General features: G+C 40.1%; 5 non-coding genes and 4 pseudogenes across 5 annotated transcripts; all 9 read right to left on the bottom strand.

Moving 5' to 3' along the window:
- On the bottom strand, positions 1 to 218 carry LOC139724186 (U2 spliceosomal RNA; annotated as a pseudogene).
- Positions 219 to 1,283: 1,065 nt separating this feature from the next.
- Positions 1,284 to 1,470, bottom strand: LOC139724180 (U2 spliceosomal RNA). Its single transcript, XR_011710455.1, has one exon. It is a non-coding gene; the product is annotated as a U2 spliceosomal RNA (small nuclear RNA).
- Positions 1,471 to 1,499: 29 nt separating this feature from the next.
- On the bottom strand, positions 1,500 to 1,579 carry LOC139724135 (U2 spliceosomal RNA; annotated as a pseudogene).
- A 1,072-nt stretch (positions 1,580 to 2,651) lies between these two features.
- LOC139724176 (U2 spliceosomal RNA) lies at positions 2,652 to 2,838 on the bottom strand. Its single transcript, XR_011710451.1, has one exon. It is a non-coding gene; the product is annotated as a U2 spliceosomal RNA (small nuclear RNA).
- Positions 2,839 to 4,034: 1,196 nt separating this feature from the next.
- LOC139724150 (U2 spliceosomal RNA) lies at positions 4,035 to 4,226 on the bottom strand. The gene has a single exon (XR_011710428.1). It is a non-coding gene; the product is annotated as a U2 spliceosomal RNA (small nuclear RNA).
- A 6,593-nt stretch (positions 4,227 to 10,819) lies between these two features.
- Positions 10,820 to 11,011, bottom strand: LOC139724156 (U2 spliceosomal RNA). The gene has a single exon (XR_011710434.1). It is a non-coding gene; the product is annotated as a U2 spliceosomal RNA (small nuclear RNA).
- Positions 11,012 to 12,077: 1,066 nt separating this feature from the next.
- LOC139724182 (U2 spliceosomal RNA) lies at positions 12,078 to 12,296 on the bottom strand (annotated as a pseudogene).
- Positions 12,297 to 23,874: 11,578 nt separating this feature from the next.
- Positions 23,875 to 24,092, bottom strand: LOC139724185 (U2 spliceosomal RNA; annotated as a pseudogene).
- A 1,073-nt stretch (positions 24,093 to 25,165) lies between these two features.
- LOC139724178 (U2 spliceosomal RNA) lies at positions 25,166 to 25,352 on the bottom strand. Its single transcript, XR_011710453.1, has one exon. It is a non-coding gene; the product is annotated as a U2 spliceosomal RNA (small nuclear RNA).
- Between the last annotated feature and the right edge of the window lie 747 nt (positions 25,353 to 26,099).

The following is a 26,099-nucleotide window of genomic DNA, read 5'->3' as shown; positions in this document are numbered from 1 at the left end:
TGGGGGTGGGCCGATCCCGGAGGTGCTGCAATACCGGGCCAACCCGCGGCCAGGGTGGAGCAAGCCCCTATTCCATGGCCTCGGTACAAAAATCAGATTAATATACAAGCGACTCGATGAGTCGCGTTTCAGATATTAAGCGGAAAAGAACAGATACTTTTCTTTCAATTTTATTCAATAAAACTTTCACAATATTAGCCAAAAGGCAGAGAAGCGATAACCATTGCTTATATCAGATACGATAATCTTGTTCTGGGATCGATCATCAAGGGATGGTTACCCATTACAGTAACCGCAACGTCATTTCTGCCTTATATCTCGAAAAGCTTACCTTAGGACACGAAACGCCCTGCACTACCCTTTGAGCAAATATAAAGTTCTATTCCATGGAATAACTTTCTGGATCATCTTTTGCTCTAAACACGCTATCTTAAGGCTATATATTTCTAAATTGTAGAAACTGAGTCTGTCTTTTTCTATATTATATCACTCTGACTAGGTACTGTGTCATGCGCACTGATTCACTCAGAACACAATCAATGAAGGACGGCTCTCCATGCAAATCGCGATTGGCGGAAATATGAATAGTCATTATCACCCTTCAACCATTAGGAGAGCTAGAATTTCTGACGTCACCACGTGCCGTGTTAAACCTTGATACCAGACAGACAGGCAGAGAGACAAACGTCAAGCCATCGTTGCGGTTATTCTCTTGCAAATGCCGTGTGAGGCGCCCTTTCTTTTCTTTCCGTCTGCCATTTAAATTTTTCTAACCCTTTGTTTTCTTACTCTAATTTTATTTTCATTGGCGAGAAAAAAAATTAAACAATAATGCCACCATTTTTAACATTATTGTTATTAGAACTTTTGTAAATGGAATCATCAAAATCATCAATATCATCATTAATTTATCCAAATTCAAAAGGGTAAAATTTCGCAATTTTCTTTTTAGCTAGACCGTGGTAACATCAGATTAGCCTTATTAGTGGTTTGAAAGAAAGTTTCACCATCTTTTCCATTGCAAAATAGGACCAGGGAATCGTAAGGAGGTATATACGTGGAATGAATAATGGTGATGACAGTATTTTTGATCTCTAAAGAAAGAAGACAAACTAAAAAAGACAGAGGTTTGGGGGAGAACATTGAGCTTTAAGCGAAAGCGTTTTAGAGTTGCAGTATAACAAATGAACATTTTCAAGGAATTCTACGAAATTGTTGCAGTGAGAGATTGAAGAGAGGAAGATACAAAGTCAGATTCTTTCTTTGGAATATTATTACCCCCTTGGGGGTGGGCCGATCCCGGAGGTACTGCAATACCGGGCCAACCCGCGGCCAGGATGGAGCAAGCCCCTATTCCATGGCCTCGGGACAAAAATCAGATTAATATACAAGCGACTCGATGAGTCGCTTTTCAGATATTAAGCTGAAAAGAACAGATACTTTTCTTTCAATTTTATTCATCAAAACTCTGAACACATGTACATTATTTACAAATGGCAATTGCATGGATATAAAATGAGTTCATAATTAAAAATCATAGATACTACACATGATCTTAGCCAAAAGGCCGAGAAGCGATAACCATTGCTTATATCAGATACGATAATCTTGTTCTGGGATCGATCATCAAGGGATGGTTACCCATTACAGTAACCGCAACGTCATTTCTGCCTTATATCTCGAGAAGCTTACCTTAAGACACGAAACGGCCTGCACTACCCTTTGAGCAAATATAAAGTTCTATCCCATGGAATAACTTTCTGGATCATCTTTTGCTCTAAACACGCTATTTTAAGGCTATATATTTCTAAATTGTAGAAACTGAGTCTGTCTTTTTCTATTTTATATCACTCTGACTAGGTACTGTGTCATGCGCACTGATTCACTCAGAACACAATCAATGAGCGACGGCTCTCCATGCAAATCGCGATTGGCGGAAATATGAATAGTCATTATCACCCTTCAACCATTAGGAGAGCTAGAATTTCTGACGTCACCACGTGCCGTGTTAAACCTTGATACCAAACAGACAGGCAGAGAGACAAACGTCAAGCCATCGTTGCGGTTATTCTCTTTCAAATGCCGTGTGAGGCGCCCTTTCTTTTCTTTCCGTCTGCCATTTAAATTTTTCTAACCCTTTGTTTTCTTACTCTAATTTTATTTTCATTGGCGAGAGAAAAAAAACAAAATCAAAGAATAATGCCACCATTTTTAACATTATTGTTATTAGAACTTTTGTAAATGGAATCATCAAAACCATCAATATCATCATTAATTTTTCAAAATTCAAAAGGGTAAAATTTAGCATTTCTCTTTTTAGCTAGGCCGTGGTAACATCAGATTAGCCTGATTAGTGGTTTGAAAGAAAGTTTCACCATCTTTTCCATTGCAAAATAGGACCAGGGAATCGTAAGGAGGTATATACGTGGAATGAATAATGGTGATGACAGTATTTTTGATCTCTAAAGAAAGAAGACAAACTAAAAAAGACAGAGGTTTGGGGGAGAACATTGAGCTTTAAGCGAAAGCGTTTTAGAGTTGCAGTATAACAAATGAACATTTTCAAGGAATTCTACGAAATTGTTGCAGTGAGAGATTGAAGAGAGGAAGATACAAAGTCAGATTCTTTCTTTGGAATATTATTACCCCCTTGGGGGTGGGCCGATCCCGGAGGTACTGCAATACCGGGCCAACCCGTGGCCAGGATGGAGCAAGCCCCTATTCCATGGCCTCGGGACAAAAATCAGATTAATATACAAGCGACTCGATGAGTCGCGTTTCAGATATTAAGCTGAAAAGAACAGATACTTTTCTTTCAATTTTATTCAATAAAACTTTCACAATATATAATATTTACATTTGTATAAACATGAATACATATAATTGATATATAAAGCACAACAAGAATACTGATTCTGAAATGAAAACTACACATGATCTTAGCCAAAAGGCCGAGAAGCGATAACCATTGTTTATATCAGATACGATAATCTTGTTCTGGGATCGATCATCAAGGGATGGTTACCCATTACAGTAACCGCAACGTCATTTCTGCCTTATATCTCGAAAAGCTTACCTTAGGACACGAAACGACCTGCACTACCCTTTGAGCAAATATAAAGTTCTATCCCATGGAATAACTTTCTGGATCATCTTTTGCTCTAAACACGCTATTTCAAGGCTATATATTTCTAAATTGTAGAAACTGAGTCTGTCTTTTTCTATATTATATCACTCTGACTAGGTACTGTGTCATGCGCACTGATTCACTCAGAACACAATCAATGAGCGACGGCTCTCCATGCAAATCGCGATTGGCGGAAATATGAATAGTCATTATCACCCTTCAACCATTAGGAGAGCTAGAATTTCTGACGTCACCACGTGCCGTGTTAAACCTTCATACCAGACAGACAGGCAGAGAGACAAACGTCAAGCCATCGTTGCGGTTATTCTCTTGCCAATGCCGTGTGAGGCGCCCTTTCTTTTCTTTCCGTCTGCCATTTAAATTTTTCGAACCCTTTGTTTTCTCACTCTAATTTTATTTTCATTGGCGAGAAAAAAAAACAAAATCAAACAATAATGCCACCATTTTTAACATTATTGTTATTAGAACTTTTGTAAATGGAATCATCAAAATCATCAATATCATCATTAATTTATCCAAATTCAAAAGGGCAAAATTTAGCATTTCTCTTTTTAGCTAGGCCGTGGTAACATCAGATTAGCCTTATTAGTGGTTTGAAAGAAAGTTTCACCATCTTTTCCATTGCAAAATAGGACCAGGGAATCGTAAGGAGGTATATACGTGGAATGAATAATGGTGATGACAGTATTTTTGATCTCTAAAGAAAGAAGACAAACTAAAAAAGACAGAGGTTTGGGGGAGAACATTGAGCTTTAAGCGAAAGCGTTTTAGAGTTGCAGTATAACAAATGAACATTTTCAAGGAATTCTACGAAATTGTTGCAGTGAGAGATTGAAGAGAGGAAGATACAAAGTCAGATTCTTTCTTTGGATTATTATTACCCCCTTGGGGGTGGGCCGATCCCGGAGGTACTGCAATACCGGGCCAACCCGTGGCCAGGATGGAGCAAGCCCCTATTCCATGGCCTCGGTACAAAAATCAGATTAATATACAAGCGACTCGATGAGTCGCGTTTCAGATATTAAGCTGAAAAGAACAGATACTACACATGATCTTAGCCAAAAGGCCGAGAAGCGATAACCATTGCTTAGATCAGATACGATAATCTTGTTCTGGGATCGATCATCAAGGGATGGTTACCCATTACAGTAACCGCAACGTCATTTCTGCCTTATATCTCGAGAAGCTTACCTTAAGACACGAAACGGCCTGCACTACCCTTTGAGCAAATATAAAGTTCTATCCCATGGAATAACTTTCTGGATCATCTTTTGCTCTAAACACGCTATTTTAAGGCTATATATTTCTAAATTGTAGAAACTGAGTCTGTCTTTTTCTATATTATATCACTCTGACTAGGTACTGTGTCATGCGCACTGATTCACTCAGAACACAATCAATGAAGGACGGCTCTCCATGCAAATCGCGATTGGCGGAAATATGAATAGTCATTATTGTAGTGTTGTAGACCACTAATGTGGTCTAGCGCCCCCTGTTGTTGGAATGTACTGTGAACACACCAGAAATGAGAGATTAAACAGCTACAAGTGAAACGCCAGATCCGCCGTGATATTCTCTTTATTTGGGTCGTCCCAGCTGGTAGTCAGTAGATCTGTTAGCCTCTAACACTAACCACACGACTCTACAATGGCGACGAGAAGTTTGTAATGTGCTTACGAGCCCATGTTTGCTGTAGATCGGCGGGCCCCAACGAATGCTTCCACTACGTGATAGCGATGCAGTAATTCATCCCTGTAGTCCCATGCATTGTCTTCCATGGTGTCAACGTGTGCATGACGTCGTCACATTACAGTGAGCTGAGTGAGTACCAGTAATCGTAGCCTTCGTTTGTTTGAATACGAGTACACAAGTAAAATGAGTGCCTTACCAGCTTTTCCACCATTTGTTGAGACTGACAATAATCCTGGCCCTCAATGGACCAAGTGGCTTAGTCGCTTTGAACGTTTAATGGTGGCACTAGACATCTCTTCAGCCAAACGAAAACGAGCCCTTTTGCTCCACTATGCTGGACCGAAGGTGGACGAAATCTTTGATACTCTCCAAAACGTTGGTGACGATGATGACTATGACAAAGCGGTCGATGCCTTAAACAAGTACTTTCAGCCGAAGTCCAATTCGATGTATGAAGTGTACATCTTCAGGCAGGGAAAGCAAGAACAAACCGAGTCCCTTGATCAGTACCCCGGTATGTCACTCGCCTTCGCATGCTGGCGAAAAACTGCAAGTTTCCGGATACTGATAGGGAGATAATGGCTCAAGTCATCGCCACTGTCAATCTCCTAAGCTTCGTCGGCAAGCCCTCAGTAAGGGGGACGACCTAACACTGACTAAATTGTTGGATATTGGGCGGGCTTTGGAAGCCAGTGAGGCACAGGCCAGAGCTTTTGAATCATCCGACACCACTCACAACGCTGTCAATGCTACAAGAGGTCGCAGTCTTCAGCGGAATAGGGGCCGCAGACCCCCAAGGGCGAATAAGTCATCCCAATTCAGAAGCTACAAACAGGACGGCCAGAAGCAACATGTCCATAACCAAAATGCCACACGTCCTCAAACGACGCCAAAGCCTTCTGGGACATGTTATTACTGTGGAGGCCCATACCCTCATCAAACGTCCTGCCCAGCAGCAGGAAAGCAGTGCAAGGCGTGCAACAAGATGGGTCATTTCGCCAAAGTATGCCGTTCCTCATCACGGAGAGGGAAAATCAACAATGTAAAGGATAGTGATGATGTGACTGGAACCAGTGTCACCCAACCAGACGATGAGTATTCATTCACCATTCGAGACAAAATCTACAGTGCTCAGAACGGACACAAGCACTTACCCACTACACAGCTGATGGTTGGTCACAAAGGAATGGAGGTGATCATCGATTCTGGGGCAACAGTAAATATCATGGACGCGCCTACATTCCATGACCTGAAAACTACGCACAAGTTCATACTGCATAAGGCCCATTCGCACATTTTTCCGTATGGATCAGATGAGCCCATTCCAGTCATTGGTGTTGTAAATGTGCCTCTCCAGACAAAACAACACACACGCTGTGATGCAGAATTTTTTGTCGTGAAGTCCAACACAGGCAACTTGCTGAGCTTTGAGACTGCATCCGTGCTCAAATTGATCACAATCAACCAGGTATCTACAAGTACCACTCTGACTGACGAAATCTTCACGAAGTATGCCACTCTTTTCCAGGGCACAGGAAAGGTGAAGGGAAAGCAAATCAAGCTACACATCAATCACGAGGTGAGACCAAAGCAACAGAAGCATCGTCGTATCCCGTTCCACACGAGAAAGGACGTGGAGAAGGAACTGGAGAGACTAGAGAAAGAGGACATAATTGAGAAAATTGATGGACCTACACCCTGGATCAGCCCCATTGTTGTAGTACCGAAATCTGACGGTCAGGTACGCATTTGTATTGACATGAGAGAAGCCAATCGTGCCATAGACGAGAGAGACACCCAATGCCAACACTGGATGAACTCATAGAGGATATGAATGGTGCAACAGTCTTCAGCACTCTCGATCTCACAGCAGGCTACCACCAGTTTGAGTTACATGAAAGCAGCAGATACATCACAACATTCAGCACTCATGTTGGCCTCAGGAGATACAAGAGATTGCTGTTTGGGGTCAATTCGGCTAGTGAAATTTTCCAGGCTGCCGTGGCTGAACTCCTGAGTGGACTAGATGGTGTGAAAAAATGTGTCAGACGACATAATCATCTACGGGAAAAATCAGGCTGAACATGATTCCCGACTGAAAGCAGTGCTAGATCGACTCAACTCTCACAATGTCAGACTCAAGAGAGAAAAGTGTCAATTCTCACAACCCTCTGTGACATTTTATGGCCATGTCTTCAGCAGGCAAGGATTGAGCCCAGACCCAAGGAAAATCGAGGCCATAATCAATGCTGACGCCCCTCAGAATGCCAAAGAGATGAAGTCACTACTAGGCCTGGCATCCTACATATCCAGATTCATCCCGGACTATGCTGCACTTACAGCACCTCTTCGAGCATTGACTCATCAGGATGTACAGTGGACTTGGGAGAGCCGGAAATCAGAGCATTTGAGAAACTGAAAGAGGTACTGACAAACGCACAGACAATGTCATACTTTGATCCAACCAAAACCCACACTACTGCTGGTGGATGCGAGCCCCAAAGGCCTTGGTGCAATGCTCTGTCAAAACAACCAACCAATTTCGTATGCAAGTAGATCTCTGACAGACACAGAGACCAGATACTCCCAGACGGAGAGAGAGATGCTTGCTGTATGTGTGGGCAGTGGAACGATTCCACCTCTACTTGTACGGTGCTCAATTCCAGGTCATCACAGACCATAACCTCTGCTCAGGATCTTTGAGAAGCAAACCCCGATGTCTGCCAGAATCGAACGGTGGAGACTGAGACTGATGCCATATAACTGCAAATTGGTGTACAGACCTGGCAGAGATGAGGAAAACCCAGTCGACTACTTGAGCAGACATCCAGACAAAGCACAGAGCATGCTCGCCAGACAGAGATAGCCAGTACTGAACTATGTCTGCAGCCATGCAGTACCCAAAGCTATGACATTGGCTGAAGTGACGCAAGCCACACTGGAAGACGAGAATCTCCAACTTCTGATGACAGCCATCGAGACACAGAGACATGAACATTGGAACAGGCCAGAACTGAAGCCATACCAGTCAAGCAAAGAACAATTTTCGGTGCATGAAGGTGTGATCCTCAGGGGAAACAGACTAGTACTCCCAACAAAATTGGTCAACAAGGCAGTAGACCTGGCCCATGCCTCACACCAAGGAATAGTGAAAACAAAGAGCTCCTCAGAGAAAAGGTTTGGTTCCAAGGCTGGATCAGATGGTGGAAGAAAAGGTGAGGTCATGCATACCTTGCCAAGCTGCCATATCAGATGGAGCTGAGAGACCAGAACCCCTCAGAATGACGGACCTCCCAGATGGACCATGGCAAGAAGTCTCGGCTGATTTTCTCGGTCCACTACCATCAGGTGAATACCTGCTAGTTGTAATCGACGAGTACAGCAGATACCCGGAAGTGGAAATAGTTTCTTCGACATCAGCCAAAGCAACTCTTCCTGCCCTCGACGCTATATTTGCTCGACAAGGTGTGCCGGTTACCGTCAAAAGTGACAATGGACCTCCATTCAGTGGCCATGAGTTCAGTGCATTTGCCGATCACCTCGGGTTCAACCATAGGAAGGTGACGCCATACTGGCCTAGAGCTAATGGAGCTGTTGAACGGTTTAACAGAGCCCTTGTGAAAGTCATCAGAACAGCTCATACTGAGAGACGAAGCTGGAAGCAGCAACTCTTCAAGTTTCTCAGAGCTTATCGAGCCACACCCATTCGACAACGAATTCATCACCGTGCCAAGCCCTGAACAGACGAGAGATGAAGTGTGAGCTGCCACAAATCACGCTTCCCCTGCATGAAGTGGACGCAGAGAGCAACATGAGAAACAGAGACAACATCCAAAAGGAAAGGATGAAACAGTATGCTGACAAAGCTATGAACAGCAAACATAGTGAGGTGAAAGCAGGTGATGTTGTACTGGTCAGGCAGCCAAAGTCGTCAAAGGCTAGCTCTCCATTTGACCACAGACCACTGATCGTTGTCAGCAGAAAAGGCAACTCTGTCGTAGCCAGGAGAGGTAACTACGTCACAAAGAGGAACATTTCGTTCTTCAAGAAGGTGAATGCTGAGGTACGCCATGATGACGACCCTCCTGACTCTGATGTCGACGACATCGCAGACCGACGAGACGTCGACATCGATGCTCTACCTGCAGATGACAACGCAGGCGATGTCAACCAACCCCAACGACCGTTCCGGAGGACCCCAGTGCGACGATCTGGTAGGCGACGTCGAATGCCAGTTCGATTCCAGGACTACGAGATGTGAGCGCGACGATCCGGTAGATGACGTCGACTGCCGGTTCGATCCTACGACCATGAACGTTGAGCGGTTGCTGTATTATTTTTGTAGATTTTAGACCTTTTGGTTTTACTTGTTTAGTTTTTTCAACAAAAAAAAAAGAAACAAAAAGAAACAAAAAGGAAAGATTTGGTGAACTAAAGAGTTTGAACATTCAGGAAGATTGAATGGACACTACATGAAAGTTCATGCTGGACTTATGATTGCATGATATGAACTTTGGACTCCACAATCCGCGGTCATTTTACGCTATGCTGATCCGGTTGCAAGTATCCTGCTCGGTACACCACAATATTGAACTCTGAACTCTGAACTCTGAACTCTGAACTCTGAACTCTGAACATTGAACATTGAACTCTGAACTCTGAACTCTGAACTCTTTTTTTGTGAACCCAACAATCTTGTTTTATTCACCAGATTGTTATACATATTTTTACACTCTCAAGATATGGCGCTTATATTAGACAATTACCAGACTGTGAAGCTTTTGGAACGTGAAGTTCACCCTTATGTTGTCAAGTGTTTTAAGCACTTCGGTGTTTTAAGAGTTATCGTGTTTTAATTGTTTCAAGTGTTTCAAGCCAAAACTTCTGGAATTCTGGAGTTATTTCGAAAGAAACCTTTTGAAAAAAAATGATGAACAAGAAACCATATTTCTGATAATGTGCATTGTACAGACACAGCACAGATTTCATACGTTTCTGAAAGAATGGTTTTGTATAAGTTTTAATACAAAAAAAAATGATGGATGTTTGAAGTTAAAACAAAAACAAAAACAAAAGGAAAAGGGTGATGTAGTGTTGTAGACCACTAATGTGGTCTAGCGCCCCCTGTTGTTGGAATGTACTGTGAACACACCAGAAATGAGAGATTAAACAGCTACAAGTGAAACGCCAGATCCGCCGTGATATTCTCTTTATTTGGGTCGTCCCAGCTGGTAGTCAGTAGATCTGTTAGCCTCTAACACTAACCACACAACTCTACAATTATCACCCTTCAACCATTAGGAGAGCTAGAATTTCTGACGTCACCACGTGCCGTGTTAAACCTTCATACCAGACAGACAGGCAGAGAGACAAACGTCAAGCCATCGTTGCGGTTATTCTCTTGCCAATGCCGTGTGAGGCGCCCTTTCTTTTCTTTCCGTCTGCCATTTAAATTTTTCGAACCCTTTGTTTTCTTACTCTAATTTTATTTTCATTGGCGAGAAAAAAAAAACAAAATCAAACAATAATGCCACCATTTTTAACATTATTGTTATTAGAACTTTTGTAAATGGAATCATCAAAATCATCAATATCATCATTAATTTATCCAAATTCAAAAGGGCAAAATTTAGCATTTCTCTTTTTAGCTAGGCCGTGGTAACATCAGATTAGCCTTATTAGTGGTTTGAAAGAAAGTTTCACCATCTTTTCCATTGCAAAATAGGACCAGGGAATCGTAAGGAGGTATATACGTGGAATGAATAATGGTGATGACAGTATTTTTGATCTCTAAAGAAAGAAGACAAACTAAAAAAGACAGAGGTTTGGGGGAGAACATTGAGCTTTAAGCGAAAGCGTTTTAGAGTTGCAGTATAACAAATGAACATTTTCAAGGAATTCTACGAAATTGTTGCAGTGAGAGATTGAAGAGAGGAAGATACAAAGTCAGATTCTTTCTTTGGATTATTATTACCCCCTTGGGGGTGGGCCGATCCCGGAGGTACTGCAATGCCGGGCCAACCCGTGGCCAGGATGGAGCAAGCCCCTATTCCATGGCCTCGGTACAAAAATCAGATTAATATACAAGCGACTCGATGAGTCGCGTTTCAGATATTAAGCTGAAAAGAACAGATACTACACATGATCTTAGCCAAAAGGCCGAGAAGCGATAACCATTGCTTAGATCAGATACGATAATCTTGTTCTGGGATCGATCATCAAGGGATGGTTACCCATTACAGTAACCGCAACGTCATTTCTGCCTTATATCTCGAGAAGCTTACCTTAAGACACGAAACGGCCTGCACTACCCTTTGAGCAAATATAAAGTTCTATCCATGGAATAACTTTCTGGATCATCTTTTGCTCTAAACACGCTATTTTAAGGCTATATATTTCTAAATTGTAGAAACTGAGTCTGTCTTTTTCTATATTATATCACTCTGACTAGGTACTGTGTCATGCGCACTGATTCACTCAGAACACAATCAATGAAGGACGGCTCTCCATGCAAATCGCGATTGGCGGAAATATGAATAGTCATTATCACCCTTCAACCATTAGGAGAGCTAGAATTTCTGACGTCACCACGTGCCGTGTTAAACCTTGATACCAGACAGACAGGCAGAGAGATAAACGTCAAGCCATCGTTGCGGTTATTCTCTTGCAAATGCCGTGTGAGGCGCCCTTTCTTTTCTTTCCGTCTGCCATTTAAATTTTTCTAACCCTTTGTTTTCTTACTCTAATTTTATTTTCATTGGCGAGAAAAAAAAATCAAACAATAATGCCACCATTTTTAACATTATTGTTATTAGAACTTTTGTAAATGGAATCATCAAAATCATCAATATCATCATTAATTTATCCAAATTCAAAAGGGTAAAATTTCGCATTTTTCTTTTTAGCTAGACCGTGGTAACATCAGATTAGCCTTATTAGTGGTTTGAAAGGAAGTTTCACCATCTTTTCCATTGCAAAATAGGACCAGGGAATCGTAAGGAGGTATATACGTGGAATGAATAATGGTGATGACAGTATTTTTGATCTCTAAAGAAAGAAGACAAACTAAAAAAGACAGAGGTTTGGGGGAGAACATTGAGCTTTAAGCGAAAGCGTTTTAGAGTTGCAGTATAACAATTGAACATTTTCAAGGAGTTCTACGAAATTGTTGCAGTGAGAGATTGAAGAGAGGAAGATACAAAGTCAGATTCTTTCTAAGGATTATTATTACCCCCATTGGGGGTGGGCCGATCCCGGAGGTACTGCAATACCGGGCCAACCCGTGGCCAGGATGGAGCAAGCCCCTATTCCATGGCCTCGGTACAAAAATCAGATTAATATTCAAGCGACTCGATGAGTCGCGTTTCAGATATTAAGCTGAAAAGAACAAATACTTTTCTTTCAAGTTTATTCGGTCTTTTTCGTATGTACACATTTACAACGGCAAGAATGATAATCATATACAATACGAAGACATACAATAAGTCATTTGAATCTTTTGTTTGTTAGTTGTTGTTTTTTTGCATAACCTACCATTGGCCTCTACTCCGAGTCGTACATTGTTTACGGAAATTGCCGTATTTAATTTCTCGAGCTGTTGGGCCAGCTAACCGAGAGTCCGCGAGACCGAAGGTACACAGCAGCCTCCCGCAGATACACACACAGACATTCCCCATGCACGCTCACACAATCACCTTAGGAACATCCGATAAACCTACGATCTCGCGCCCGCTCGGCCAGCTGGGTTAAAGTGTTTAACACAAATTTCATCGAAGTTAAATTCAACTTCATTATTCACCAAACAACAAAAGGATTTCCCCTCGACCCAAATAGTCTTAAACTTTTCCCGAGGCCAACGTTTCAGATCAACTAAAATACGTAAGCGAATTTCTTCCTTGCGGGTATTTTTTTCAAGTAACAGATCATCAGAAATAAAGTCTTTTTCAAAAACATACGTACATCTACGATTCCAAATTAATTTTTGTACAACCACATAGAGAAACCATATACGAGCCCAAACTGAAGCCTTTAACTTAGAAGACGGAGTACGAAAAAGAAATAAATCACTATCAAAAGAAATCCCCGAACCTAGCAAACGAAGAGATACCGAGTGCACCCAACATAAAATCTTATACACAGAACTACACTCCCAAAGAATATGTACAATACTTTCTTCCCTGCAGCAAAAGGAACATTTCCCATCCCCAATTCCCCAACGTGAGAGTTTTGCCCGTGTACATAAGGCCCCATGAACAACCCGCCACCTAAATGATTTCAACATATTACATAACAAAGAATGGTGTGACACCCGCCAGATCGTCGGCCAGCTCCGGGTTGGAGCTGAAACGACGACCCGGGGGATGTCCGCAGGTGGAACAAGAAAAGAAATTATATCACGGATACATTTACAAGACCTTATAGTGTAAACGAAATTCTTGTTGCACATGAATGATTTAACAATGAGTCCCCACGCACTTTGATACGAGGCAGACAACTCGTTGCCGTGGGGAACAGAATTCGACCAAAGAAAAGGAAACATAATTCGAAGTCTGCAAGCTAAGAAATACCGAAAGAACAGAAAATTGCACGAAGATACATCTGCACCAGAAAGAAACCAAAACAAATTACGAACAAATAATGCCTTCATTCTAAATTCCAAATTATGTAACTCCAATCCACCTGCCACGAAGTCCAAAGTAAACACATGCCTGGCAACCAACTCAGTTTTCTTATCCAAATGAATTCAAAAACAACCTTTAGAATCTCCTTAAAGAAATCGTCTTTTGGAACATAAACTCGGGCAGCATAATAAAACAATGAGAATATACACGAGTTAATAATCCCAACCTTCCCAAGTAAAGTCAGACCCCTATTTTTCCAAACTGATAATTTCTTTTTTGCTCTATCCCCTAGTTCTTTCCAAAACAACTGAATACAAAAGTCCCTCCCAAACCAAATACCATTAATCTTAATTTTATCCTCCACCCAATTTATCCTCCCTCGTAACTTCCTCCCGACAAACCCCAATCCCCAATTTTCAACCCGTGAGTTTTATTCAAATTAAGAGACGCCCCAGTAGCTTTTTCAAACAACTCAAAAGACCGAAGGAAATTAATAACATCCATCTGTGATGAAGCAACACAGGTCGCATCATCTGCATATTGTAACAACTTAATTGACTTCCCACCCCCTCCCGGAACATGAAGACCCCTAATCCCCCCATGTGACAAAATATATCTAGCAAGTGGTTCAATAAACAAAACATACAAAATCGGTGATAACGGACAACCTTGTCTAACCCCCCTTTTAATAAAAACATCTTCCCCCAATTGCCCATCAATCAAAATTTTACTTTTAATACATCGGTATAAAGTATCCTAACCCAATCAATAATATGATCACCCACAATTAAACTTCTTTAAAACCTTAAATAAAAATTCCCAATCAACTTTATCGAACGCTTTGCACTGATCCATAGAAATAATAGCACAACAAATATCATTTAAATTGGCATAATCAACAATATCACGTAACAAACACAAATTTAAATGAATTAAACGACCTGGTACTGAACACGTTTGGAACTCATTAATAATATCAGATAAGACATTAGAAAAGCGTAACTGTAATACTTTTGAAATTATCTTGTAATCGACATTTAACAAACTAATAGGACGACGATTTGCGAGATGTAAATGATCACCCCCCCCCCCTTCGGTAATAGATAAATAACAGCTGTGCGTTGAGACTCAGACAATAACTTATTTGAAAATATGTCATTATATAACATTAACATATCTTCACCAATAATATCCAAAAACTGCTGAAAAAACTCAATAGATAACCCGTCAATTCCAGGCGATTTATTTTTAGACATAACAAAACCAGCGTTCTTAATTTCATCTAACCTAATAGGTTTGTTTAACAAAACAAAATTTTCAGAACTTATACGAGTTGTAATGCAATCAATAAACATATCTTGAGTCTGTAAATCAACAGAATTATCACATTTATACAAATCAGTGAAAAATTGATGAAAAACAGAGAATACTTGATTGCCGAAAACGACAGAACCACTATTGTTTGTAATTTCATCAATGTGTTTAAAATTAGCACTTAACTTTTCATTTTTATTAAAAAAATCCCTGTTTTTCCCCAACCTCTATAATCTTTTCCCTGGAACGAATATAAGCCCCCCTCCCTTTCCTCCAAACAGTGAATTTAATAATTTAAAATCAATAGAAATTGATATCTTTATCAAGGGAAACACATAAATTCTGTAACTTTAACAAATTATCCCTTTTTTCCTTGGCCACCCTAACCCCGTGTTTAACACATAACCTTTTAATTCTCTGTTTAACATTTTCCCACCATAATACAAACAAATCAAAACCAGGTTTTAAAGTTTGCCATAAACGATAGTAATAAACAAATTCTTTGACAAACAAATCATTTATTTATTTATTTATTTATTTATTTTCAGTTTTATTTCCACAGGGTAGTCTCATCAAGACCAGCAGGTCCTGCTCTTCCAGAGAGCCCTGCCCATGATAAAAATACATAAACATTCATCTTAACACAAAGTTAATCTTCATACATTATTAAACAGTAAAACATTAAAATCTACACACATGAATACTTATCATAATCCACACAATCAAAATGAAATAAAATCATCTCAATAGATATATTTCTTTACATAAAATAAAAGTAAAATAACCCATCCCCTCCCCCCCCCCCCAACAAAAACTAATAATTACAAACCCTCACGCCTACGTACGTACACACAATGCAGGCCACTTGGCGCAGACACGTTGGTGTACCAACCCGAAAATCTAACCCTGCCATTACTCCCGCACACGCACGCACGCACGCACACATGTATACCGTTACACACACACACACACACACACACACACATACACACACATTTACATACAAACAGACACACACACATACACACACACATCCGCGCGCACACACACATGTACACACACACACACACATGCACACATACACACACGCACACGCACATGTGCGCACACACGAACACACACACAACACACACTCGCTCATACATCGTCCCATACTTTCTTACACTCCACTTCCAAATGCATAGCGAACTCATGCATGACACATAATGTACCTGTATGGGGGATGCACACACAAAGGTGAGACCTCCGTGATTACCCGTGCGCCTACACTGTGAGTACACACATACACGTGCTCGCGTGTTATACACAATAATTTTGTATACATACAGTACGATAACAGTCATTCATGTGCGTGTATAAAATAGTAAGATTAAAAAACAAAACAAAAATGTCACACGTCTACGATCTGTACTTAAAACCTTCATAGAACAAAGTGGTATGGGGAAATCACCTTCAACATGCAAATACGGGTAGAACAAAATGATCAAGGCACCGCTATAGACAAAACAAACAAACAAACAAACAAACAAACAAACAAACAAACAAACAAAAGAGGTACCCGCACTCCTTCCCGTGCAGGGTCACAGAAATAACCTATATGCTATGTGTGATTTCCATGTCACCTTACCCTGGACCTTAAAGCAAAAATAATAAAATCCGAAGTTGCTGTTTAAAACACTGCAAAGATTTACAGTTTTGAACGAATAACGGTAGTTTGTTGAACAGTTTTGCTCCGGTAACTTCTAAGGTGCGAACCTTAAAATCTGTCTTACATCTTGGAATAAATAAGGGACTATTAATAGCATATCGCGTAAAATAATATACTGGTCGTTTACTAATACATGAATTCAAATACATTGGGGCTATATTATTCAATATTTTAAAAACCATCAAACACTGTTGGTACTTAATCCTTTGTTGCACTGTTTGCCAATTCAAAATACTGATAAGGTTGCTTTGTGGGGTGGAATAATCTGCATGTAATATTAATCGTGCATACCTATTTTGTAACTTTTGCAATTTTGCGATGTTTGCTTTAGAGGTATTTCCCCATACGCTGTTACAATAATCTATATGCGGCAGTATCAACGAGTAATATAACTTTCTTAAAAGTCTCTTGGATAAATAATGCTGAACTCGTCGAATACAAACAATCGTATTTGATACCTTTTTAACGATATCATGTATGTGCGAAGACCATAGTAGATGCTTGTCAATCGTAACACCAAGGTACTTGATTTTATCTACTGATTCTAACAGATTGCTACTGTATTTGATGGAAATGTCATCATTTTGAGTTTTTCTCCTAGAGCCAAAAAGTATCGTTTTTGTTTTGGTTGCATTTAAGCACATACCAATGCATAGTAACCATTGAACTACATTATTGAAATCTTTTTGCAGATTGTTTTCACATGATTGTTGATCCTTTGCCTGATTAAACAATGCCGTGTCATCTGCATACAGAGAGATGTTTGTCTCCGGATGGAGATTTAGATTACAAATATCATTGACATACAAACAAAATATCAGCGGTCCCAAAATGGAACCTTGTGGTACACCAGATCTCACTGTGAGATAGTTACTCATGGTACCTTGTATGCTAGTACAATGTTGCCTATTTAAGAAGTATGACTTAAACCACGCCAATTCAACTCCATTAATGCCGTAACATAACATTTTTTGAAAAATCAAATGATGAGGTATAAGATCAAAGGCCCTTTTCAAATCTAGGAAAACGGCACCTGTGACTCTGCCTTTGTCCATATTGTCAAGAATTTTCTCTACTATATGGGTTAAACATGTGACAGTTGAATGACCAGGTCTAAATCCTGATTGAAATTCGCTTAACATTGATTGTTCGTTCAGGTATGTATATAATTGCGTATGCACAGCTTTCTCAAGAATTTTGGACAATATTGGCAGCACGGAGATGGGTCTATAATTACCTAGTTGCATTCGATTTCCTCCTTTGTGAATAGGAGTTATTTTTGCTATCTTAAACTCGCTCGGAAAACAGCCATGTTCTAATGAACAATTAAACAGCTTTGTTAAAGCACCAGATATGTAAGGAGCAGCTATTCTAAGCAACCTTGGAGGTATGTCATCAACTCCAACTGCTTTAGACGTATCAAGATGAGATAGTTCCTTTAATACAAATTCTTCCTTGAGTTCAACAAACTTAAATACATTTTCAGTCTGATGTAGCGTCTTTAATGCATTTGCATTAAGATTTCGGGTGTCCGTATTACCTAAAATTTCACTTTGTACATTATTAAAAACTTTATTAAAAAGTTCAGCGACTTTTTCTTTCTCTTCTATAATTTCATTATTCAAAACAATCTTGATTTCAGAACTACAATCTTTTTTAGGCAACAATTGTTTCAATACTCTCCATGATGATTTCATATCACAATTCTTAATACATAAATTTTTATAATAATTTCGTTTCAGTTTCTTGTTCAGAACATTTGCTGCATTTCTCATATTTCTATACTTTTCCCAATAATACAAACTTTTATACTTATCATATTTGCGCTTAAAATAATCACGATCACGTGCTATACTCAAATACTCATTCGTTATCCATGGTGACCCTTTAGACTTTCTTTTTATAGTGATGTAGGGAGCATGACGATCACAGACCTCTTTTACTCTACATTTGAAGACATGCCACATCTGTTCTACGTTTTCATTTCTCACAAACTGATCATCCCACTGTATGATATCGAGGTCTTGCTTAAATGCATCTTCATCAAAATGCCTATACGAACGAAATGTTATCAGTGGACATCTTGATACTGGCGGTTTTTCTTTTAAGACAAGGTAAACCAATGAGTGGTCACTAATTCCCATTGACTGTGTGCCATTTTCCAATGATTTTAGATTATTTGTAACAAGAATCAAATCAATGAGAGTTTTACTGTTTGGCGTTATCCTTGTAGGGTTTTTGATCAATTGAGTAAATTGCATGTTATCACAAAAATCAAAGATTTGCCGCGATAGATTATTCTTTGTCAACATATTGCAGTTAAAATCACCAAGTATCAAAATGTCCTTTGATAAATCACTAACTTTTTCTAAATTTATTTCAAAACGATTAAAAAATGTATTTCCACTGTTTGGCTGGCGATATACAATACCAAGTAACTTTGAATTGTGATTTTGTAGTCTTATTTCAAGCCACATCATTTCCAGCTCACTGTCTTCGAGATCACTTCTTCTTACATATGAAATATTAGCTTTTATAAAACAACCAACTCCTCCACCTTTTTCGTCTCTATCCCTCCTTTCAAAACAATATCCATCTATGTGTAATAAAGAGTTGGATATACTTTCACAGAGCCACGTTTCTGAGATTGAAAGTATTTCATATGGGTTATTCTCCAAAAATAATTTCAAATCATCAACCTTATTTCTCAAACTTCTTATATTAATATGCGAAATTTTTAATCCCTTACTTTTTGGAAATTCAGATGAAATTCTTGAGGAGTCATCATCACATGACATTTGTGACAAATCAGCCAGGTGGGGCTGCTGATATTTAGTATTCATATCAGCGTTCCAGAATGGCATTTGTTGAAAAAGACACCTGGGACATTCCCACTTAAAGAACTGATAAGATGTATCATTATACTGCTTAGAAGAGACACATCCACATTTAATGTGTATCCATTGAGTGCAATTTGTACAGAGTAAGGCCTTATGATTGCATTTAACAGGTTTTTGACAAACGTTACAAAAAGATGATTCAACCATAAATAAAAACAAAAACGATTCTACATTCAAAAACAAACACTAACATCTACTTGAAATGATCTGTAGGGTAGATAGATATATACAGTAAAATAAATGTAATACATACAACAGTTTACTAACCACTATAAGGTCGTATACAAATGCGAACAGAGGGAACTTGGACAAAATAAGTGTATTGAATAATCACAACATTATGAGCTTAACTGGCATATATTCGTATACAAAATTGCGCAGATATTCCAATCAATATATTACTTTCTTTGTTTATGGGCTGTGGAGTATTGTAGAATTTGCTGTTGAAGCAGAAATTCTTGAGTTCAGTTTAAGTTCAGTTTAAGTACCTGTCTAGTTTGGTGAGGTCGTCTTCCCTTGATACAATCACACGTCCCATGTCATTACGTAGCTTGACACAAATGCGTCCATCCTGGGTCCATATTCTGCTGATTATTTTCTTGTATTTGCTCCTGATCTTCCAGAACAGATCTTTTCGCTTTTTAGTGAGACTCTCATTGATGTACACTATGTTGTTTGCATTCTTGAGCTTGAACCTCGCACTATAAACAGTTTCGCGTTTGCGGTAGTTGGCAAATTTCACAATCAGGTTCCGGGTAGGTGTCCGTGAAGCGTTTTTCGTTGACGAGCCTCTGGTGGAGACGCCACTGGCTTGGTTGTGCGTGCTCGGCTTGCCCAGTCGATGAGTACGGTCAATGTCCTCCTCGCAGATATCGACTCCGAGGTCACTTCTGCAAAATTGGATGATTTTGGTGTCGGTATTCTCATCGGGGGTCTCATTCTTACATAACAAAACATTAAACTTCCAATAAGACTTAGGCTTAAACTGAACATTTGGCATTGAAATAGACGTATTTACAATAACATGATCCGAAAAATGGAAAGGAATCTTAACAGATTTTATAACTTTAAAATTATTTGTAACGTAAATTCTATCAATTCTAGAACTTAAATTTTTACATAAAAATGAAACCACGTGTGACCTGCATCAGAATTAAGTTTACACCAAGAATCAATTTAAGAAAATGCCCTCAAAATAGAACATTATTCTTTTTTACCAACAAAACAAAATGTATTTAACGATTCCCCAACCCTATCTTTCTGATTTATAACAAAATTAAAATCCCCTCCCAAAATAACAGGTTCATGTCCCCTTGCATGATAAAATAAACTGTTCAAAAAATCAACACGTTTTGCAGGTTCACACGGAACATAAACATTGCAAATACGGAAAGAAAAATTTGCGAAGGAACACAACACGGAAACATAACGCCCTTCATTATCAAAACGAATTTGGGGAAAAGTGCATGGCAACTTAGCTGAAAAAGCAATAATAACGCCGCACGAATGAGAAGACAACGAAGAAGAGAGAAAAACAGGACCTTTCCAAACTGATTTAAAGACCTTTAAAGGACAAGTTCACCTTCATAGACATGTGGGTTAAGTGAGTGCAGCAATATTACTAGAACACATCAATGAGAGTTTGAGGAAAATCGGACAATCCGTTCAAAAGTTATGAATTTTTGAAGTTTCTGCTCAGTCAGGGCTGGATGAGAAGACTACTATAGCTTGTGATGTCACATGAGTACAACTATATAAAGAAAGTATAAAGAAAATTCAAGATATTCTCACTTTTCTCACATAATAAAAGAACACTCGACTTCTCTCTTTCAGAAGTCAGGGGGAATAATATTACCCCTAACATAAGTCAGTAACAAGTCGAGGAAATGTTCACTTTATTCAAAAAGCCACGTTTTGTGAAATTCTCTTTTTATTTTCCTTATATCGTTGTACGCATGTGACATCATACACTGTAGTAGTCTTCTCCTCCAGCAGTGATTGCACAGATATTTTAAAAATTCATAACTTTTGAACGGATTGTCGGATTTTCCCCAAACTTTCACTGATGTGTTCTACTAACATTGTTGCCTTCACTCAATCCACATGTATATGAAGGTGAACTTGTCCTTTAAATCGGAAGAGGTCAAAAAGTTTCTTGAAGTAAAACAATATCAAAAGCAAAAATTTTCAAAACGATAAAACCTTTTGACATTCAACTGAATCCCTAATGCCATGCACATTAAGAGAATAAATAGAAATATTCATTAAATTAAAATACGAATAAGAGAAAAAAGAAAAAGGAAGGGAAGCACTACTTAACTACAGTCAGTCCGAATCCTAGGCGGCCGCCGGGGCGGGGAAGGCGGCAGCTCTTCCCTTCCGCTTCACAACATTGAACGGCTCATCCTGCGATACCTGCATGTTCGAGTCGCCCGGAGTCTCGTCCACCACCAGTCGCTCAGAGTCGGTGTCCGAAGCGTACCTTGACTGCGCCCAGTCCGAACACGGGCACGGAGTATCATTGTCGAACATATCAGAACCTGAATCCTCCGGCTGACTATCAGTGTCGCTAATGGAGGTATCCCTCACGCGGCGCTTCCCTTTCTTCGTCTGGGCAGGCGGCTCCCGCTGAGGTTCCTTCTGCGGCGGGTCCGCGGGTGTCACTCCGGGCGCGGCCGGCGCATCCCCTGCTTTCGAAGTACTCGGGGCGTCTCCGTCTACGGGCTGGTCGGCCGGCGTGGCTTGCGCTGGAACAGCCACACCCCTCCACTCACCCACTCCTTGGTCCTGCTCAGCTTTCCGGCGAAAGATACGGGACACGAGCGGAACGAATGTCCGGCCTCCAGGCATACCGTGCAGGTGATGATCTCCCGGCACGCCGACGCAACGTGCCCCTCTTTCCGGCATCTGAAACACCTCACCACCCGGCACTCCCGGGCCCCGTTGACCCGCACTTCTCGGCCTTTGGCTAAGATCATTCGCGAAAATGCCCGAAGTACAGCGATCACGGAGTGCCTTGGTAGTTGTTATGGAGAAGGATGCTGATATTTTTGAAGTTCTGACGAAGGCTGATGTGTCTGTAGCTGACCATCTTGTAGCAGTACAGAGCCTCCCCGGGGGCCAAGTTCGACGTGACATTCAAGGAGGAGGAGTACAAAGAGAAGTTCGTACGAGTGCTCCAACAAGATCAGCGGGCGGTGACAATGGCGTACTCTGGTCAACAAGATCGTGACGGTGCTTCACGTCCCGTTTGAGGTCGATGACAACCAGGTGCGATTCATACTCAGCAGCTACGGGAAGGTGCTGGCGAGCAGGCACCTTCAGCACCGAGAGCACCCGGGACTGTTCAACAGAACTCGGCAGTACCGTATCGATTTAAAGACTGATATCCCTTCGACCCTCAGCTTGGGTGGCAGGGAATGCTGGATACGGTATGAAGGCCAGCCACGGACGTGCCTGAAGTGCGGCCGAGAAGCGATACTCATTAATCATATCAGATACCATAATCATGTTCTGGGATCGATCATCAAGGGATGGTTACCCATTACAGTAACCGCAACGTAATTTCTGCCCTATATATCTAAAAAAGCTTACCTTAAGACACGAAACGGCCTGCACAGTACCCTATATAGCCTATTTTAAGGCTATATATTTCTCAATTGTAGAAACTGAGTCCGTCTTTTTCTATATATCACTCTGACTAGGAAATGTGTCATGCGCACTGATTCACTCAGAACACAATCAATGAGCGACGGCTCTCCATGCAAATCGCGATTGGCGGAAATATGAATAGTCATTATCACCCTTCAACCATTAGGAGAGCTAGAATTTCTGACGTCACCACGTGCCGTGTTAAACCTTCATACCAGACAGACAGGCAGAGAGACAAACGTCAAGCCATCGTTGCGGTTATTCTCTTGCAAATGCCCTGTGAGGCGCCCTTTCTTTTCTTTCCGTCTGCCATTTAAATTTTTCTAACCCTTTGTTTTCTTACTCTAATTTTATTTTCATTGGCGAGAAAAAAAACCAAAATCAAACAATAATGCCACCATTTTCAACATTATTGTTATTAGAACTTTTGTAAATGGAATCATCAAAATCATCAATATCATTAATTTATCCAAATTCAAAAGGGTAAAATTTAGGATTTCTCTTTTTAGCTAGACCGTGGTAACATCAGATTAGCCTTATTAGTGGTTTGAAAGAAAGTTTCACCATCTTTTCCATTGCAAAATAGGACCAGGGAATCGTAAGGAGGTATATACGTGGAATGAATAATGGTGATGACAGTATTTTTGATCTCTAAAGAAAGAAGACAAACTAAAAAAGACAGAGGTTTGGGGGAGAACATTGAGCTTTAAGCGAAAGCGTTGTAGAGTTGCAGTATAACAAATGAACATTTTCAAGGAATTCTACGAAATTGTTGCAGTGAGAGATTGAAGAGAGGAAGATACAAAGTCAGATTCTTTCTTTGGATTATTATTACCCCCTTGGGGGTGGGCCGATCCCGGAGGTGCTGCAATACCGGGCCAACCCGCGGCCAGGGTGGAGCAAGCCCCTATTCCATGGCCTCGGTACAAAAATCAGATTAATATACAAGCGACTCGATGAGTCGCGTTTCAGATATTAAGCGGAAAAGAACAGATACTTTTCTTTCAATTTTATTCAATAAAACTTTCACAATATTAGCCAAAAGGCAGAGAAGCGATAACCATTGCTTATATCAGATACGATAATCTTGTTCTGGGATCGATCATCAAGGGATGGTTACCCATTACAGTAACCGCAACGTCATTTCTGCCTTATATCTCGAAAAGCTTACCTTAGGACACGAAACGCCCTGCACTACCCTTTGAGCAAATATAAAGTTCTATTCCATGGAATAACTTTCTGGATCATCTTTTGCTCTAAACACGCTATCTTAAGGCTATATATTTCTAAATTGTAGAAACTGAGTCTGTCTTTTTCTATATTATATCACTCTGACTAGGTACTGTGTCATGCGCACTGATTCACTCAGAACACAATCAATGAAGGACGGCTCTCCATGCAAATCGCGATTGGCGGAAATATGAATAGTCATTATCACCCTTCAACCATTAGGAGAGCTAGAATTTCTGATGTCACCACGTGCCGTGTTAAACCTTGATACCAAACAGACAGGCAGAGAGACAAACGTCAAGCCATCGTTGCGGTTATTCTCTTTCAAATGCCGTGTGAGGCGCCCTTTCTTTTCTTTCCGTCTGCCATTTAAATTTTTCTAACCCTTTGTTTTCTTACTCTAATTTTATTTTCATTGGCGAGAGAAAAAAAAACAAAATCAAAGAATAATGCCACCATTTTTAACATTATTGTTATTAGAACTTTTGTAAATGGAATCATCAAAATCATCAATATCATCATTAATTTTTCAAAATTCAAAAGGGTAAAATTTAGCATTTCTCTTTTTAGCTAGGCCGTGGTAACATCAGATTAGCCTGATTAGTGGTTTGAAAGAAAGTTTCACCATCTTTTCCATTGCAAAATAGGACCAGGGAATCGTAAGGAGGTATATACGTGGAATGAATAATGGTGATGACAGTATTTTTGATCTCTAAAGAAAGAAGACAAACTAAAAAAGACAGAGGTTTTGGGGAGAACATTGAGCTTTAAGCGAAAGCGTTTTAGAGTTGCAGTATAACAAATGAACATTTTCAAGGAATTCTACGAAATTGTTGCAGTGAGAGATTGAAGAGAGGAAGATACAAAGTCAGATTCTTCATTTGGAATATTATTACCCCCTTGGGGGTGGGCCGATCCCGGAGGTACTGCAATACCGGGCCAACCCGCGGCCAGGATGGAGCAAGCCCCTATTCCATGGCCTCGGGACAAAAATCAGATTAATATACAAGCGACTCGATGAGTCGCGTTTCAGATATTAAGCTGAAAAGAACAGATACTTTTCTTTCAATTTTATTCAATAAAACTTTCACAATATATAATATTTACATTTGTATAAACATGAATACATATAATTGATATATAAAGCACAACAAGAATACTGATTCTGAAATGAAAACTACACATGATCTTAGCCAAAAGGCCGAGAAGCGATAACCATTGTTTATATCAGATACGATAATCTTGTTCTGGGATCGATCATCAAGGGATGGTTACCCATTACAGTAACCGCAACGTCATTTCTGCCTTATATCTCGAAAAGCTTACCTTAGGACACGAAACGACCTGCACTACCCTTTGAGCAAATATAAAGTTCTATCCCATGGAATAACTTTCTGGATCATCTTTTGCTCTAAACACGCTATTTTAAGGCTATATATTTCTAAATTGTAGAAACTGAGTCTGTCTTTTTCTATATTATATCACTCTGACTAGGTACTGTGTCATGCGCACTGATTCACTCAGAACACAATCAATGAGCGACGGCTCTCCATGCAAATCGCGATTGGCGGAAATATGAATAGTCATTATCACCCTTCAACCATTAGGAGAGCTAGAATTTCTGACGTCACCACGTGCCGTGTTAAACCTTGATACCAGACAGACAGGCAGAGAGACAAACGTCAAGCCATCGTTGCGGTTATTCTCTTGCCAATGCCGTGTGAGGCGCCCTTTCTTTTCTTTCCGTCTGCCATTTAAATTTTTCGAACCCTTTGTTTTCTTACTCTAATTTTATTTTCATTGGCGAGAAAAAAAACAAAATCAAACAATAATGC

This window comes from Diadema antillarum, unplaced genomic scaffold (assembly GCF_040938485.1).
Source record: "Diadema antillarum isolate AM-2024a unplaced genomic scaffold, OU_Dant_1.0 scf00000207, whole genome shotgun sequence".
Classification (NCBI taxonomy): Eukaryota; Metazoa; Echinodermata; class Echinoidea; order Diadematoida; family Diadematidae; genus Diadema; species Diadema antillarum.
This window is presented reverse-complemented; position numbering and strand designations above follow the sequence as displayed.